Below are 19229 nucleotides of genomic sequence, written 5' to 3' on the forward strand. Positions count from 1 at the left end.
CACTGAAACCTACCCAGACAGACTCACAACCTGACTTGTTCCAGCTGGGGTAAAGTTCAGGAGGAGTGAGCCTCAGCCACATTGTACGTTTCCCCCATATGTGTTTGCATTTTTTTCATTTAGTTGCTGGCAGGCAAGAAGTCACAAGGGAAGGCAGCTCTAGCACTTAATTGGTAAGCAGGGCTTAACTGCTAGAAATGTTCTTCCTATGATTGACTTACTTGATGGAGAGGGAAAGACAGTCATTTTGAAATGTGATGCTACGATTCATTCCACACAGCTTCCTTGTCTTTGAAACTGTCACCACACCCCATTGCTTTCCATATATGGCTACACCTGTGGACATTTAAATTCTTGGCCCCTCCAACCAACTCTCCCCAGACCCTGGGGGTGCCCTTCTATCGTGGACCTCAAACCTCACAGAAGCTTCTTGAGTGGTGATTGTACATATGATTATAGGTCAGAACAGCTTCCTGCAGACAGTTCAAAAAGCTATCCAAATTCTTTGATCAGTCTGGAATTTTATTGTATTGAATGCTTCTTAAAGTAGGTTAGAGTTTGGAACTCGGGAATTTTTTCCCTTATATAGAGATGTTTGTCATAATGATATTTGACCTGTAATAACAATTTTGACATATGCCCTTGGGAGATACCAGGCTCAAGATCTGGAAATGGAATAGTAGAGAAGAAACTCAGAGGAGCATATCATAGCAAAGTTGTGATAAATAGATCCAGAGGAGAGGCCTGTCACCAGAGAAAACTATAAATGAAAATGAGCTCAGGCTGAGTGGTTTATCTATTTTGGAAAGATAGAGGATAGAAATTAAAAAAAAAACCTAATCTACCCCTCTCTCACACCACTCATGCACAAAGTTCAATCTAAGCAAAAGCATATCAACTATGTTTATTCCCAGGTACTGGGAAATAAATCTAAAGATAAAAACAGAAAAGTTCCTGCTCTCAAGGAGTTTATATTTTTTCCTTTTATTAATAGAACCCTTACCAGCCATCTTTATCGATGGACTCAACATTCTTTTCTCTATCTAGACTTGAAAATTTATAGTTCTTTTGAATTATCTCTCCTATTCAGTCAAAGATCAAATCATGTTGATTCTCCCTTCAAAAATAGGTCTTCTATAAGTCTCTTAGAGACAGTGTGCCACTAGGGAAAGACAGCTGCTTTAAAAGTAAGAAGACATGTGGTTCAAATCCCATTTATGTCACTTACTAGCTGAATGATTATGGAGAGATCAAATTTTCTCTCTGGGCCTCAGTTTCTTCATCTGTAAAATGAGGGGAAGAGGGGAGTTCTACAGGATGTACCCGAATGTGCTTTCCAACTCTAAAACTATGGCTCTCATCACTTCTCATAGGCTCACAGTATTTAGAACTGCTGGAAGGGCCATTAAAGAGCTTCTAATAAAAAATAAAAACAATGATAAAGAGCTTTACAAATATTATCTCATTTGATCCTCACAACCACCCCGGAAAGTAGGTGCTATTATAATTTCCTTTTTATATAAGTGGAACCAAAGACAAGCAAAGGTTAGGTGACTAATCCAGAGTCACACAAGTAAAAGTATCTAGAACTATATTTGAACTCAGATCTTAGAAAAGAGAAAAATAAGACCCAAATGAATTTAAGTTATATGCCCAAGGTCTCACAGGTAGTACTGGGTGTATGTGTGTTTGCTAGCTATTAGATATTACTAAGTAACACAACTGAAGTTCAAATAGGGGTTATCTAATTATAAATCCAGTGTTCATTCCACTATTCCATACTGTCTCCCCATTTGCTGATTTTCTAGATGGAGCCAATGTTCTGGTTACAAAAGCATCTTCATTAGTATCTCTGCCTCCAAGCCATCACCAAACATCACTGCCCTATTTAACTTCCTTAAATATCCCAACCATTATATCACTTTCATCTTAAAATGTATATACATGTATACATGTATATATATATATATATATATATATATAATTACATATGTGAGTGTATTATCTTCCATGGTTTCCTGTTTTCCGTAGCATCAAATCCAAACTTCTTAGCCTGACTTTCAAGGACCTTTCTTGTTTCATCCTATTCTACTCAGCCAGCTTGATTTCCTACTCCCTGGGATGCACCTCTTTTTCGGTCAAGTTTGTTCTCTCACTCTCCAAATTAATAGCCTTTCATAGCCTGTGTCTGGAATACCTTGTCTGCCTTATAACATTTTAGCCACTCATTTAGATCCAGTTCAATTCCATCTCTTATTCCATGAAGTTTTCTTTGAATAGTTCCATTCTCATTAGTTTTTACCATCCTTGATCTCCAAACGGTACAGATATTCTGTATTGTTCAAGTTAGTAATTAATTACATTGTCTTTTTAATTAATTTCATTATTTTCCATTGGGAAATCATTCTTTGAAGTGTTTTAGTCTTGGCTCCCCAACAGTAGGGAAGCTCCTTGAAGTCAGGGATCATGTCTTGTGTTTCCACCATCCTCATCCCTAGCATCTAGCTTAATGCTGACTAAGCTCATAGTTGCTACCCAATAAATATTTTGAGATTTCCCAGGTTCTCTATTCCCTAGCACCTAGTATAGCACCTATCATATAGTAGGCACCTAATCAGTGTTTGAGGATTGATTGATAAGTACTCCAAATTTCAAATCTGGGACTTTAAGAAGATTTAGTGTTTTAATTATAAACCAGTATTATTCATCAGTCCCACTGCCACCTCCCTTTTATCCATAAACAATCACTTCTTCAAGGAGTATAATAGTAGAGGAAGATAGTGGTACTTGAGAGCTGGGAGTCTACATCCTCTTGGAATTCTTTGTTTTTTCCGCAAAGCTCAGCTCCTCTCACCTCTTCTATGAGGTCTTTCTTAATTCATCTCCCCCCACCCCATCATATCTCATACTCTATCAGCTGCTATTGCCTCCCCCTCAAACATTATCTCATATTTCTTCTGGAAATATGTTGTGTGTGTATATACTGTACCCTAATCAAATATAAATTTCTTAAGGGTAGGGACTATTTTGTTTTGGTTTTTTTGGGGGGGGGGAGTTAGGTTTTTGCAAAGTAAATGGGGTTAAGTGGCTTGCCCAAGGCCACACAGCTAGGTAATTATTAAGTGTCTGAGACCGGATTTGAACCCAGGTACTCCTGACTCCTGGGCCGGTGCTCTATCCACTGTGCCACCTAGCTGCCCCAGGGACTATTTTGATTGTCTTTATATAAGGTGTACCAAAAATAATAGTGCAATTGTAAGCTACAGCACCTTATAAGCTTTTTAGCACTAAGCAAAGTATCTGAAGGTTCATAGAAGAAATTTAATAAATGTTTGTTGATTGATTTTAACACTTCACTTCATATACACTTCACTTGCACATGGGCATGTCTATCTCCCCAAGTAAACTTTCTGAGAATGAGAACGCTGTATTCTATTTCTTTTGTATCTGTTCATAGCACCCTAGTACAAGGTTCTGTTTAAACCTATCCATCTCCCGGGCAGCTAGGTGGCGCAGTGGATAGAGCACAGGCCCTGGAGTCAGGAGTACCTGGGTTCAAATCCGACCTCAGACACTTAATAATTACCTAGTTGTGTGGCCTTGGGCAAGCCACTCAACCCCATTTGCCTTGCAAAAATCTAAAAAAAAATCTATACATCTCCCTTCTTAGCTTAGAGAGGAGAAAATCCTCTCAACTGCTTTTTTTTTAATCCATGCTCAAAAGAAGTTCCAATATTTCATGATTCTTCTGCTCTAGAAGTTGGAGGGGGAAATCCCAGAAGCAGATTCACATGCCACTTAATTGTGGGATTTTGAAAATGGGACATGTTGTCAAGTAACCCTGAGGAAGCCAAAGGGAAGGAAGGAAATGGGTTTTTGGTTAATGAGACACAACAACAGCTGTTTTATTGGGCAAAGGGGATAAAACTGGTCTCTGAGAAGGAAGATATGTGTATATGTACAAAAGCAGGAGGAGGCAAACATGGGAATTTTCATCATTGATGACTTGAGGCTATTGTCTGAACCCAACATCCAACACCTGTTCTCTTACTCCTTCCTCCCATATCCCCACCCTTTTGCCTACTGAGTACAGGAATCAAAGTATTCTCTAAGCGTAGCACTGTTGCTGACTCATTTCATATCCTAAGCCAATCATTTATTCTTCAACACAGCCTGGCACAGGGTCATCCCAGCACCTGGGGGAACAACTAAAGCATACAGTCTCTTCATGGTTGCCTGGATCAAGGCATGGATGAAAATATATTTGCAAGCCACTAAGCATGACTATTTATTTTCAAAGTCCCATCAGCATCCCCTTCCTCCAATAATGCACCTTAGAATATGAGATCCATTCACAAGATCTTTGATTTCATGCAAAAAAGTCAACAGAAAAATTATAAAATCACCTCAAGACCCCTCCATCCTCAGATCTGTCTCAATCCCTCATGTCTTATCCTTAAGTCTCATCACTATAAATCAGGCAGGGTTGTTTTTTGTTGTTGTTGTTGTTTGGTTGGGGGTTTTTTTGCTCATTGACCTCCACTTCCTCATTTTTCCCTCCTCTCCAACTGAGTTTTTGGCAAAAAGTTTATGCTGATTCTTTAGTTGATGCCTGACACAATTCACCAGGCAACCTGCAGGTTAAGGATTGATGAACCCAAGGCTCTTCCTGCAATGAAATTGTTTGAGTTTCTTGGATGGACAGATACAATTTGGCTTGGTTTCATCTTAATAATAATGATGACAACAATAAACAAAATACATTTCTAGAGTTTATTAAAGTTTGCAAAGTACATTTTCCTCATAACAACTCTGTGAGGTGAGTAGAAGAGTCACTGGTCATTGCTGTAGAGGTGGGAGGGCCCTCAGAGGCCACCCAATCCTTCTAATTTTATAGTTGCAGCAGCTTCAGCCTAGGGATTTTGAATGATTTTTGCTTATAGTTACATAGTAATTATATGAGGTGGGATTTGAACCCAGGCCCTTGACTTTAAAGATAATTTAAGTATTATCATCTCCATTTCACAGATCAAAAGAATAGGACATCAGGAATTTATGAACAAACAAGAGATAGAGAACACTATGAATGGCAAAATGGACAGTGTTAATTATCTTAAAGTAAAAAGGTTTTGCTCAAATAAAACCAATGCAGCCAAAATTAGAAAACAAAAGCAGAAAGGTAGGAAGCAATTTTTATAGCCATTGTTTCTGATAAAAGCCTGATTTCTCAAATATATAGACAACTGAGTCAAATTTATAGGAATATAAAATTTCCCAATTGAGAAATGGTCAAAGGATATGAATAGGCAGTTTTCAGATTAAGAAATTAAAGCTATCTATAGTCATATGAAAAAATGCTTTAAATCACTATTGATTGGAAAAATGTAAATTAAAACAACTTTGATGTACCACTTCATAACTATCAGATTGACTAATATGACAGAAAAGGAAATTGATAAATGTCAGAGAATATATAGGAAAATTGTAATACTAATTCATTATTGGTGGAGTTCTGATCTGATCCAAACATTCTGAAGAGCAATTGTGTGCTATGCTCAAAGGGCTATAAAACTGTCCCTTCCCTTTGATCCAGCAATACCACTATTGGTTTTATCACAAAGAGATTTTTTAAAAAGGAAAAGGTCCCACATGTATAAAAATAACAACTTTTTGTGGTAGAAAGAATTGGAAATTATGAGGATGTACATCAATTGGGGAATAACTAAATAGGTTGTAGTACATGAATGTAATGAAATACTATTGTTATAAAAAATGATGAGCCAGTGCATTTCAGAAAACCTAGAAAGTTTTATATGAACTAAAGCTGAATAAAGTGAGCAGAATTAGAAGAACATTGTACACAGTAACAACACTATGCGATGATAGACTTAGCTTTTCTCAGCAATAACAATGATCCAAAATAATATACTATCCACATACAGAGAAAGACTATAAAGTCTGAATGCAAATTGAAGTATACTAATTTCACTTTTTTTGCTGTTTTTTTCTCATGATTTTTCCCTTTTGATCTGATTCTTCTTTCACATGTGATTAATGTGGAAATATGTTTAACATACATGATTATACATGCAAAATCTATATCAAATTGCTTGCTGTCCTGAGGTGGGGGAAGAGAAGAGATAGGGGAAAAAACTGGGACTTAAAATCTTTTTAAAATGAATATTGATAGGGGAGACAAGATGGCGCAGTGGATACAGCACCCGCCCTGGAGTCAGGAGTAGCTGAGTCCAAATCCAACCTCAGACACTTAATATTACCTAGCTATGTGACCTTAGGCAAGTCACTTAACCCCATTGCCTTGCAAAACCCTAAAAAAAATGATAGCTGTACATGTATAACCTATAGCAGTCTAATCACTGTCAAGGGAAGGGGGGAAGGAAGGTAGAGAGAAAGATGTGGAACTCAAAACTTCAAAGAAAAATGAATGTTGAAAATTTCCTTTCATATAGTTGAGATAATTAATAAATGTTTTTAAAAATCAATGTTGAAAAACTATTTAAAAATTAGAAAACAACAAAATACTCTCAAGTGGCGGGGGGAATAGGCCATCATAGAGTAAGGAACAAAGTATATGAACAGCCTTTGCTGCCTGGTCTGGAAATGTGTGTGCGAGACAGACACATTTGCCCTCTGTCCATTCTTCCCTTATTTACTTTGTGTATATTTGCATTTATTTTTAGGTTTACATAGTTTTGGTTACATATTGTTTCTTCCACAAATTATACCTATATACAAATATATGTTTCTTCAGCAAATTATACCTATAAAGTCCTTATTTTATATATGACATATATAATACAACTATATATTTTATATATATCATATATATTTGCATGCAGTCAAAGAGTACTCAACAAACTATACCTATAAAGTCCTTATTTTAATAATTACAAAACCTGAAATACACAGACTAAAGATATTCCTTTTGCAATATGCCCTGACTCCCTCCCTCACATTCATCTCTTCTCTGCCCCACTCTGCCACTATCCTAGAAGAAGCCAGGAGGTAGAGATGAGGAGAGAGAACCATTGAAAAGGAATAGTCTGGGGCGGCTAGGTGGCGTAGTGGATAAAGCACCAGCCTTGGAGTCAGGAGTACCTGGGTTCAAATCTGGTCTCAGACACTTAATAATTACCTAGCTGTGTGGCCTTGGGCAAGCCACTTAACCCCATTGCCTTGCAAAGAAAAAAAGAAAAGAAAAGGAATAGTCCTCTCTCCTGGATTAGTATGACAGTCTTCTAATTGAGGTCTATATCTAAGTCTTCTCTTTTTCTACATTCCTTCATACAATTGCCAAGATGTTATTCCTGAAGTACAGGTCTGGACAAGGCTTTCCCCTACTCAGAAAACTTTAGTAGCTCCCTAGTATCTCTAGAAAAGAACATGAACTATGCTTTTTATCTTTTTTTTTTTTTTTTTTTTTTTAGTTTTTGCACAAGGCAATGGGGTCAAGTTATTTGCCCAAGATCACACAGGTAGATGTCTGAGGCAGATTTGAACTCAGGTCCTCCTGACTCCAGGACTGATGCTCTATCCACTGCACCACTATGCATCAGCAACCTGATGTCTTCTTCAAGAATGAAGGACAAGAATTATTATCATTAATAGGTAAATATGCTAAACACAAATGAACATGTACAACTTTTACTAGACTGTTGACTGCTGAGGGATGGGGAATGGGAAGGGAGGGAGGTAGAAAAATGTGTAACATAAAAAGGCAAGTAGATGAATGCTGAAAAACTTCCATAACTTATAATTGGAAAAATTAAATAAAATATTTAAAAAAGAGTTTGAAAACCTGGTTCTACCCTACCTTTCAATTATTCCCGGTCATGCTTTATGCAAATTACCAACAAATGACCAAACTGCCTTACTGGCAATTCCTTACATCTAGTAAATTATCTTCTGTCCTTTAACCTTTGAACAGGCCATATGTCACCCATGAGCAGCATGGATCTTCTTCCTCATTTCTGCCTCTTAAAATTCTTATCTCCCTATGAAGATCAAATCAAGTGTCACCTCCTTCAAAAGGCCTTTCTACATTCACCCCAGCTGCTTGTCCCCCCCAAGATTATTTATTATTTACTTTGTGTATATTTTGCATTTATTTTTTAGGTTTACATATTGTTTAGTTTACATATTGTTTCATCCACTAGAATATATATTATATTATATATGTCATATATAATATATAGATATATATTTGCATGTAGTCAAAGATGGTTCTTGGGAAAGGATCTGGTATTCTCAAATACATTACTGGAGTAAGGGAACATTGAGCTTTGAAGTCAGGAACTGTGTTTTTGTCTTTTTATACCCATGGTCTAGCACAGTACATGGCACACTGCAGATGCTTTAACAAATGTTGATTAATTTGATTACTTTCCTTGAAACCAAGTCTGGCCTAGAAAATCTGGGACAAAGAGTTATTATTCATGGAAAAGCAAAGAGGAAGAGATCAATCGTGCAGAGCCTGCAAACATCCCAAACTACTACTTAATACAAAAATACACCTTTTTAACACTAATATTCTTCCAAGTGATCCTATAGGATAATGAATCATGTAGCACTTTAATCAATGAAGAATCAAAATGGAGGTAATTCATTCATGGAGACCCCAGTAGTATCTTAGTGAAGAGGTTCTTAAACTTTTTTTTTTTTTTTTTAGCTCCAGACATATTCTTTAAAGAATTGGCGGTCCACTAAGTGGTTAAGTTCAAAACAAAGAAGAGTTCCTGGACTCTTGGTGAAGACCCTTTTCTGCCTCCTCTTCCCTTCTTCCATTCTCTCTCTTTTTTTCCTTTACCTCCCTAGAACTCACAGCAAAGGAGGCAGCTCTGAACCTCTTGGGAGAGAGCTGTGACTGGGATCTTCCCAGCATCAAGTCAGAAAGAGCAAGACACAAGGTGCAGGGATAGATGGAAGTTGGTAAATGTTGGAAGTCTCACAGTGGGAGGAGAAATTTCATGGCATACCTATGGAAACTTGTCAAGAATCACTTTAAGGAACCTATAACCAATGGCCACTTGCACCCTAAAGTTGTATAAAACCCAGGAAGAACATACTTAGAACTGGAAGTGGGAGGGTTCAATAAGCAACATAATTATTCAGTGATTGCATAGAATATTAAAAGACCTAGTAATGGACCTCAAATACAATTGATAAATAATATGTGAAAGACATGAAAGCATGTGGTCAAGAATTTTAAAGGATTAGGTGGATTTGGGGATTATATACTTAGAACTGAAAGTGACCTTAGAAGACATCTAGCTCCAATTACCCCACTTCCCATTTTATAGATGAAAATTAGCCCATTGGGATTACGTGACTAGCCCAAGGTCACACAGATTTCTTTCACATATTATTTATCAATTGTATTTGAGGTCCAGTATCTAAAATCAGGTCTTCAGATTCTAAAATGAATGTTCCTTCCACTGTGCCATGGTGCTATGTAGATTTCAAGGAACCGCCCTCATGGATGAGAGCCACTGAAGTTCAGTCTAACATTGTTCCTATGGAATACTTTCTCCTAATATCATATAATATTAGACAAATTATGCCAGTTCAGTTCTTTGTATTTGAAAAGTGCTTTGCTGTTATTTTTACTTTTTAATTCTTCTCTCCTCCCTCTGTACTATCTTCTTTGGTGATCTCATCAGCTCCCAAGAATTCAGTTATCATCTCCATACAGTTGATTCCCAACTCTAAACATATATGTATATATGTATGTGTAAATATGTATATATACACACACACATACACCTAACTTTTCTCTTGAGAACCAATTTCACATCACCAATTGTCTCTTGGACATCTAAATACATCCAGAACAGAATTCATTATCTTTCCCCAAAACCCAGCCTTTCTGCCCAACTTCTCTATCACTGTCATGCAATCAACCAAGCTCCAAAACTTGGTGTCATCTTCCAATTTACACTCTCCTCCTCACCCCCTCATATTCAATCTGTTGCCAAGTCTTGTCATTTCTATCTTTTGCAATTTTTTTTTCTAAACATTCCCTCCTCTCCCGTGACACTGTCCCCATCCTAGTCCAGGTTTTCATCACCTCTCATGTGAACTATTTCAGTAGCCTCCTGGTTGATCTTCCAGCTAAAAGTCTCTTCCCTTTTCAGTCTATCTTTACATAGTTACAAAAATGAACTTCCTAAAGTGAAGGTCTGATACCCACTACCACCACTACTATCACCACCACCACCACCTTGGCAACTCTACTGGCTCCCTATTACCTCTAAAAGTCCTTGGTTTGGCTTTTAGACCCTTCACAATCTAGTCCATTCCTACTCTCCTGATCTTTTTGCCGAATTTCCCCGCCCCCCTTCATTCTCTACAACCAGGTGATAAATTGACCGTGTTCCATCTTCCAATTCCATGCCTTTTTAGTGGCTATCTCCCTTGCCTCAACTTGACCTCCTGGCTACTGTTAAGACCTGGTTCAAAAGTTATTCTACATGAGACCTTTTCTGGTCCCTTTCCCCTTCGTTCCATGTCTACGCTTTGTGCTTACCTCATATTTATACTGAATGTTTTCTTTTCCTTTTTTTAATTTTTAATTTATTTTTTAGGGTTTTTTGCAAGGCAATGGTGTTCTGTGGCTTGCCCAAGGCCACACAGGTAATTATTAAGTGTCTAAGATCGGATTTGAACTCAGGTACTCCTGACTCCAGGATCGGTGCTCTATCCACTGTGCCACCTAGCTGCCTCCTGAATATGTTTTCTATGTATCTGCAAGTTACTTGCCTTTTAGTCTGAGTTCTTTGAAGGTACAACTGTGTTTTTGCCTCTTATTCTTTCCCTATTACTTAGTGCTGTGCTGATTACATAGTAGGTATTAAATAAATGCTTCTTGATTGATTTTGACTTTTTGTATAATCTTCAAGGGAAAGATCCTGTGCTCATTTTTTGGAAGAGGAAATTGAGATTAGGATTCTTGCCCCAGGTAAGTTATTGGGATGTGGACTTGGAGCTCTTTATTCTCTGGCTCACTGAAATTTCCAATCTTATAGAGTACAGTGGGGGGAAAAAATCCCCACGCAATTCCAAAGAGAATTTTAATGCACTTTACAGATAAATCTGACCTGTTTGAATCTATCATTCTTTGTGTGCTCAAAATTTTAACCTTTACTTATAAATGGGCATCAGGATGACATAGATAAAGCCTATGAACTTTTTTCCCTTTGTAAATTTTCTCTTTAATTTCACTGTAAACAGAACTGAATTCCTCACTAATCAATTTCTATATGTCTAATGATGCAGCTAAGTGGCACAATATATCAGGAAGACAAGAGTTCAAATCCAGTCTCAAACATTTGACACTTATTAGCTGTGTGACCTTAGGCAAGTTGCTTAACCCTGATTGCCTCAAATCCAGGGCCATCTCCAGTCATCCTGAGTTATATCTGATCACCAGACTCCGATGGCTCTAGAGGAGAAAGTGAGACTGGTGACTTAGCACTTCACTCTCTCACTCAAATTCAATTCATGCTTCTCATAACATCCCCTCCCCTGATGTCATGGTCTTCTTTGAGAATAAATGACAAACATCATCATCATCATCAATGATTCAGAACATATTGTTTTTGTTAAGTTCATCATTTAAAAAATTTTCCTTTTGTACTTTTGTCTTGAGGAAATAGGTGCATGAATGACTTGATCCCTGGACTTGGAGTTAGAAATTTCAGTTTCAGCTTTACCACTTCCTCTGTGACTACCAATAAGGCCACCACTTCAATGAGCTTCAGTTTCCTCAACTATAAAATGGAGACAAGAATTCTTGTACTAACAATCATGTACTGATTATTGTGAGAAAAGCATATTATAGATCTTCATGCAGCAGGACACTTTAAGCTACATGTTAATTTTATTATATATTACAAAAGGAAAAACTGCATGTCACATAAACCTACCAGTTTCACACATAATCTTCTTTTTCTCTTCTATTATTTATTTGTTTCAGTTCAGAATAAAAATAAGCAATTTTTAAACCGTTCCAGCTTGATCAAGATGTGAGTTCTTTTTCTTCTTGAAGGGCACCAGAGTTCCCTGTCTTGTTGGGGAAAGTATTTTTCAGGTGTCATTGAATTCTAGGCTATGTCTAAAGTTGATAGATATAGTGGGAAAGATGTTAATGGACCTGTGTTCCAATTCCATATCCATTACTTACTGCTTGGGCAAACTTCTTTGGACAAGCCATTTCATCTCTCTGGGGCTTTCCCCCTTATTTATTACTGATAATAGCAACAACAACTTATATTTATATAGAACTTACAGTGTTCTAGGCACTATATTAAATGCTTCACAATTATTAACTCATTTGATCCTCACAGAACCCCTTGAAGGCAGGTTCTATTATTAGCCCCATTTTACAGATGAGAAAACTGAGGCAAACAGAGGTTGAAGTGACCTGCTGAAGGTCACACAGTCAGTTGAATAAGTCACCTATGAAGAATCTGAGGCTAGATTTGAACTCAGATCTTCCTGACTTCAGGCCTGCCACTCTTTTCGCTGTGACACTTAGACTAGATAACATGAAGTATCTTTGAATTCTAATTCTAAATCTTAGATAATAGTTCTTTTCTTAGTACAAATGTTTTTTTTGGTTTTTGCAAGGCAATTGGGTTAAGTGACTTGCCCAAGGTCACACAGCTGGGTAATTATCAAGTCCTCCTGACAGTGCTCTATTGTTGCACCACCTATCTGCCCCTGTGAAGAACTTTTATAAATAGTATCTCATCTAATCTCACAACAATCCTGTGAGATAATTATCCCCATTTCACAGATGAGAAAACTGAGGCAAACAGAGGTGACATGACTTATCCAGGGTCACACAGCCAGTAAGTAAGTAAGTAAGTGTCTGAGACTAGATGTGAACTCAGGTCTTACCTATCTATAGGTTCAAGGCTCTATTCATTGAGCCATGCTATCACCCACCTCTGTTACCAAATTTGACAGGAAGCATGGATTTTATTTCCTAATCTACCATTAATCATATCACGGGATCTTAGGTTCATTTCTTCAGAGCTGGAAGGGATCTTAGAGGTCATCTCATTGCATTTATAAATAAGAATATAAAAGCCTTACAGCAGCAGAACTAAGACCGATTTTAAATTCAGCGTTTTCCCCCAAGCATCTCACTACCTTCTAAATATAGTGGGATCAACTCAATAGTCATGGATACATACTCTAAACCCTAATCCCCACCCCTCCAAAATTTTACAAATAGTATATATGATTAAGCATAATCACATATATCTATTTATATTACCTTTGTGTCTTTTGACAAGTTACTTTCCTTCTTAACCTCAATTTTTTCATCTTTAAAATGAAAGACTTGGACTAGAGTATCTCAAAATTCCCTTGACTGTGTTGTATGTGATATCTATGCTGACTTGGGAAATATCACTTAACATTGCTGAGCTCCAGGCTCTCAATTACGAAAATGTAAGGGTTAGACAAGATGCACCCTGAGGTTCATTCCAGTTCAAAATTCTAGAATTTCTCACTCAAGTGAGGTACTTGATGACTTCAGCTGCCTCTTCTTTGAAATAAAATTAAAACACTACTTGTATGGATAGTAATACTGAAGGGATTTTTGCAGAAATCAGGGATCTGCCACAAATGAGATTTCCCCCAATCCCCTCTAGGGAAAGAATAAACTACAGTAAACAGGGAACTAAAACCTGTCCTACATTACACGTGGGGTTGTTGTCAGGATTAAATGTAGGCTAATATTTATCATAGTCTTTTAGAAAAAGACTTTTTAAAAACTTCACTGTATAAATGCAATATATCTAATTATTGCTGACTAGTCAAGAAATATTTATCTATTGTCTATTTTATTCCTATTGACAAAGCTTTGTATCCCAAGGTTCAGCACAGAAGCATATGGCACTTTATATAGACTAAAAGACCAAGCTCCTCCACCTGTCTTAGATCCCAGCTGGGCTAATGGGCACACTACTTACTATCAGCTGGTAATAGGCCAGCCAGACCTGGTCACCAACCTACACCAATCCAGTGAATAAGCTGGTCTGACCACTTTGGAGAGGGCACACAACAACAGCCTGAGGGGGACTGTACAATTGGAGTAATAAAGAGGTGGTTTGTATGAATAAAAAAAAAAACAAATGTGGTGGTAAAGAAAAAAAGAACAAGACAACTTCAAAGAGTCAGGAAGAATCCTGGGACAGGTAAAGACTTAGAACAGTCAAATAGAGGATATGCAGAGAAACAAGATATTCCCTTCCCCCTAACTTTCACTTATATAGCAGGTTAGCTATGTGAAAATGTTTTAAAGCTCTGCATGCTGTACACAGTAGGTGCTTAATAAATGTTAGTTGATTGACTAAGGCATCATTCATCCCAACCTAGGGACTAAATCAATAGTCAATGTAAGTTACAATGCCACCAGTCCCAAATTCCCTGAGGAAAATTCCTAACCCTAAAAATCTCTTTGAGAAGCTAAGAAAGGGTATTTACCACACATTTCAGGCTCATTATTTTTTTCCTATTGTTCTCTGCTTTGTCTCTTGTTTCTTCAACTAGACTGTAACACCTCCATGCCTCATTTTCCTCTATCATACCCTATCAAATGGGTATGACAGATTATAGACTCTTAAGAAGCTAAGAACTATGCTATAATAGATATTTCTCATAAAGGAGGTAATTTGGTACTATGAAGTTGGAGGATGTGGATTCAGATGCCACCTCTGGTGCTTTCTATTTGTGCAGTCTAAGGTGAGTGAAGTTAACATCCTTGATTTCCTCTTCAGTAAAATGAAAGGGTCAAGTTAGACACACTCTGAGGTCTAGCTAGTTCATATGGTTATGGAAGGTAACAGGAACATAGTGGGCATGTAATTAATAAAAACAAAGTAGAACTGAATATTTATGCATGGTTCCACGATGAGTGACTTAGACAGCCTGTACCACCAGGTTGAACAGACAGTATACAGTGAGGAAAATTATTAAATGTTCCCACATGGAATGTGATCAGAGCTCTGCAAACAAGTATATCTCAAAGCCCTTCCTCTTCATGTCATCTCCAGGATAGATTTGCTCAAAGAGAGTTTCTTGGAAGGGATTTTAAAGAACATTTAATCAAACTGCTTTTTGGCATTAAAGGATTCAGAGCTAGAACAAACTGTAGAGACCATTCTCACAAGCCAACTTAATTTACAGTAGAGAAAATTAAGGAGTCAAGAAGTTATGGTGACTACCAACATCACAGAGGTGAACTATGACAAAGCAAAAAGGGGGAAGGGAAGCCATAGAGTTAAACATTTTACAACTATCTCATTGAATTCTTTACTACAAGTCTGGAAGGTAGGTACTATTATTCTCTTCATCTTACAGTTGAAGAAATTGAGGTAGGCAGAGGTAAAATGACTTGCCTAGGGTCATACAGCTAGTAGATGTCTAATGCTGAATATTAATCCAGGTCTTCATGAGTCCAGGTCCAAAATGGCCACCTAGCTGTCTGCAGAGTAGAATCTAAGCATGCTAAAAAGAAATTCAGTGCTCTTTCCATTATAGCTAGGGTTGTCCTTGAGTGAGGCTAGCAACCTTTGTGATACCAAATGCCAAAGATGATAGGCAGGATGGCAGAACAGAGGGAATGCTTAGATGAGGAAGCAGGAACACTAGGGCACAAATACTGCCTCTAAGATTTACTGAGTAATCCTGGGAAAGATTATGATCTCTCTGAATCTCAGTTTTCTCATATGTAAAATAGGAATAATACCTGTAGTTTTCATTGAAGTATTGTGAGGTTCAAATGAAAAGATGAATATAAAATACTCTGCACAGGTTAAGAAATTAAATAAATGTCAGCTTATTGTTTAGAGTTAATAGGGTAACAAGGTCAGGGAGGACAGCAGAACTAATTGTGAAGCAGGTAAAGTGGGATGCTTCTCTATCTCCAAAGGAGTGAACGAATGAATGAATGAGACTCTGCACTCTAGCTCTGCAAAGCTCCCAATTCCAACCCTAGGGAATTTATTTTCTTTTAGCTTCTCCTGAGAAGCACATTCAAGTTTAAGAGAAAGAAGAGGGACAGTGTTGTCCATGTGTGATTTATATGGACAACGTTATCCATGTGTGATTTATATAAGTATAAATAAGGGTAAATTCTCAGGCAATTTCAAGTAGAGCTCAACAAGAATTTGTTGAGCACTGACAGAAGGCCAGGAACTATGCTATGGGCTGATAATTCAGTGACAAAAGGTCAACATATCTTAATTTTTCTCTTTTCCTTCTCACTATCAACTATCAATGGACAGAATTTTCTACCTCAGAAGCATACAGAAAGGGGAGGAGTCTTCAGCTTTGGGCTGAAGAGATGGGGTGAACAGTAACCTGGATGATTTTAACTGAATTACAGTATCATAGACCAAATAAAATCTCTCAATTACTCTGAGTAGGCAGGAAATGCCAAATCCAGAAGATTTATTAAAATTTAATTTACCAAATATGTCTAGCTTTATTATAATCTATCTGTATAATATTCAACATTATCCAATAGCCAGCTATGTCAAAAATTTCCTCCTCACAGTATTATACCTTTAGCCCTATCACAAATTCAGTTTTGTGTCTCTATCATGAAACTGCTACATTTATTGCTCAGAAATATGTTCTCCTTCATCCTTAACACTGCAGAGGGCAGGCAACATGAGCTTCCCTCATCCTCCTTCCGAAAGCTGAGAAAGGACCAGGAAATGGAATCATCTCTGTCCCTTTCTTTGCTAATGCCTTTGATAGAGGAAATGCTATCAGGAAGACTCTATAGACAAAACTTCTTGCCTCATTTTTCTGAAAGGCTCCAGAACGATTTTATTTATGTTTAACCTTCTCATTGTGTAAGCAAGAACAACTGGGTTAACCACCTGCTGGAAAATTAATTGCTCCTCCTTCCTTTGTTAAAAATACTGAAATAATATGGCTGTTTGCAATACCTGAGAAGTAGCTGTTTCCATCGTGGGATAGCATCGAAGAGCAGAGATGGAAGGTTTATTAGTCAGAGGAAAAAGGCTTGGCCTTGAAGGAAAGACAAAGACTCCCTAGAGGGCCAGGGCCCTTTTTGGTCTAAGAAGTCAGGGTCCTTAGGAGAGCAAGTCGGCAAGCAAAAGGAACAGAAAAGGAACTTCTAAGAAGAAGGGAGCAGAGACTAGTCCCTATTTAGAATAGGAGACTTGGAATATACGGGGAGGTTTTGTCCCTGGTTAAAATAGGCAAAAGAGAGAAAGAGTAAAAAAGATGGAAAATTTGGGAATGACAGGACTGGATGTAAAGCATCCATTGTCAGGTGACTTATTTGTTCACTGATTGATTTAAATGGTTGATTTTATTTTCTTTATTTTAATACTTAGTTCCTACTACCCAACTGCAGTGAATCAGATCACATGAACTTAAAAGTTCTTCCTAGTTCCAGTGACTAGGTTTTACTTCAAATCAAGTTAGACTGCAAGCACTAAAGAAATGTCTACCTAAAGTAACCAATTTGGAGAAGGAAAAAAGGCTATATTGGGTTATTTTTATGTCAATTATTTCTGAGTCTTCCTGGCATATATATCATACTTCCTTATGAAAGATATATCCATAAAGCAAGGAGAGAATCTCTGAATAAAAATAAATAAACATATACATATACATTTATATATAAAATTGTTCTTTGGGTCAAGGCTTTCTCTGCTTTGTGAGTGGGTGGCCTAACATTAACAAATTCCTTTCAGTCTCTTTTCCTAAGGTCCACTAGCAAGAACACCAGATCCTTGTTAAGTAGCTTCCTAACCACATATAGTGGAAAGATCATGGTGTCTTTCTTTGGAACTAGTAGACTTTTTCAACTCAACCTCTCCATATCCTAGTCTGTTCAAGAAAACAGAATGGCCTAGATGAACTCTAAGATCCTTTCCCACTTTAGATTTTATGATTCTAAGTTTCCCTAATCCTAGGCCACTGTTCTAACCTTATTCTACAATTCAAGCTAGCTGAAAGGCCACCAGCAAGTGCCATATTGATCTCTTACTGCACCAGCCACTGCCACAATCTTTGTGAGTTTAGGCCTTACAGATGTCAGATTAAAAAAAAAAAAAAGAGGGAAGGGGCCAATTAAATCTTAAAATATCTGCTGAGGTGGCTCACATTTCTCCAACTCTACTTAAGGTTTATTTCTAACAATCACACCGATTTAAAAGGTGGGAAAAGGATTTCAAAGTGTCCTGTTTATTATTCAATCTGGTCGCCATCACTGCAGCATCTGGGAGCCGCACCCAGAGCAGAGGAGAGCAGTCAACCCTACTCAGGCAACCACCACCACCATCCCCCTTTCATGGTAGCCCCTCCACCTTCTACGGGAATCCTCCCCCCCCCCATCCCCAGCTCTTTGGTTATAGGTTTTCAAAAAATATCTGCAGGGCAGGGAACCCTACTGGGACTGGTGGGGGAGGGTGGGAAAGGGATGCTTAGGGATATGCTCCTGAGGGACTTGAAAGTCGCTGCGGTAATTTCACTGAGAAAGAGGAGAAACGTCAGATCAAAGGAAGAAGGCCTCTCTAGGTCACCCAGGGAGTGAGAGAAACGCAATCCCTGCATCTTCCTTCATCAGCCTCTGAGCTGCTCGGTAGCTAGGGGCCAAAGCATCTCCTTCCCCACCACTGAACACACCCGAGGAGCCTAGGGCGGTCCCCACTGCAGACAGGGACACAGGGATGAGACTTTGGCACGTCCTCCACGTGGGTCTGTAGGATTCAAGTATTGCTAGGTCTCTCCGAGGGGCTTGGAGGAGAAAGACCCAGAGAGCGCTGTCTCCGCGGGAGGCGACGAGCGGGCCGCCCGGCGGTGCCCCCCTCCTCCCTGGCTCCCCGCTCCCAGGGCCTCTCCAGTCTTGCTGTCTGAAGGCCGTCGCGGCCCGGTGGAGGTCTCCATATGGAGCTCTGTGTGCCTTCCCCTCCCCAACTCCCCGACCCCTTTGGGGCCCCGGGGCCCAAGGCCTGAGGCGCGGGGCTCAGCCGCACACGCACACGTACTGGACAGGCCCGCGGCGTGAAGGCTTTCTTTACCTTCTTTCCCAGGCCGGGTGGGGTACAGCACGCGCAGCTGATCCAGCTGCAGCTGCTGCTTGCCGCCGCCCTCCATTCATTAAAAAAAAAAAAAAAAAGACCAACAATCATTCCTCTTTGTAAGGCGCGACA

At 38.5% G+C, this 19229-nt stretch overlaps 1 long non-coding RNA gene across 1 annotated transcript in view; it reads left to right on the forward strand.

Annotated features, from left to right (window-relative positions):
- LOC141506187 (uncharacterized) overlaps window positions 1-7678 on the forward strand; it is a 108960-nt gene extending 101282 nt beyond the window's left edge. The window contains exon 3 of the long non-coding RNA XR_012473788.1: window positions 7449-7678. This is a non-coding gene — a long non-coding RNA (uncharacterized LOC141506187). The remainder of the gene's footprint in view (window positions 1-7448) is intronic.
- The last annotated feature ends 11551 nt before the right edge of the window (window positions 7679-19229 follow it).

Source organism: Macrotis lagotis, chromosome 1 (genome assembly GCF_037893015.1).
Source record: "Macrotis lagotis isolate mMagLag1 chromosome 1, bilby.v1.9.chrom.fasta, whole genome shotgun sequence".
In the NCBI taxonomy this organism is placed as follows: domain Eukaryota; kingdom Metazoa; phylum Chordata; class Mammalia; order Peramelemorphia; family Peramelidae; genus Macrotis; species Macrotis lagotis.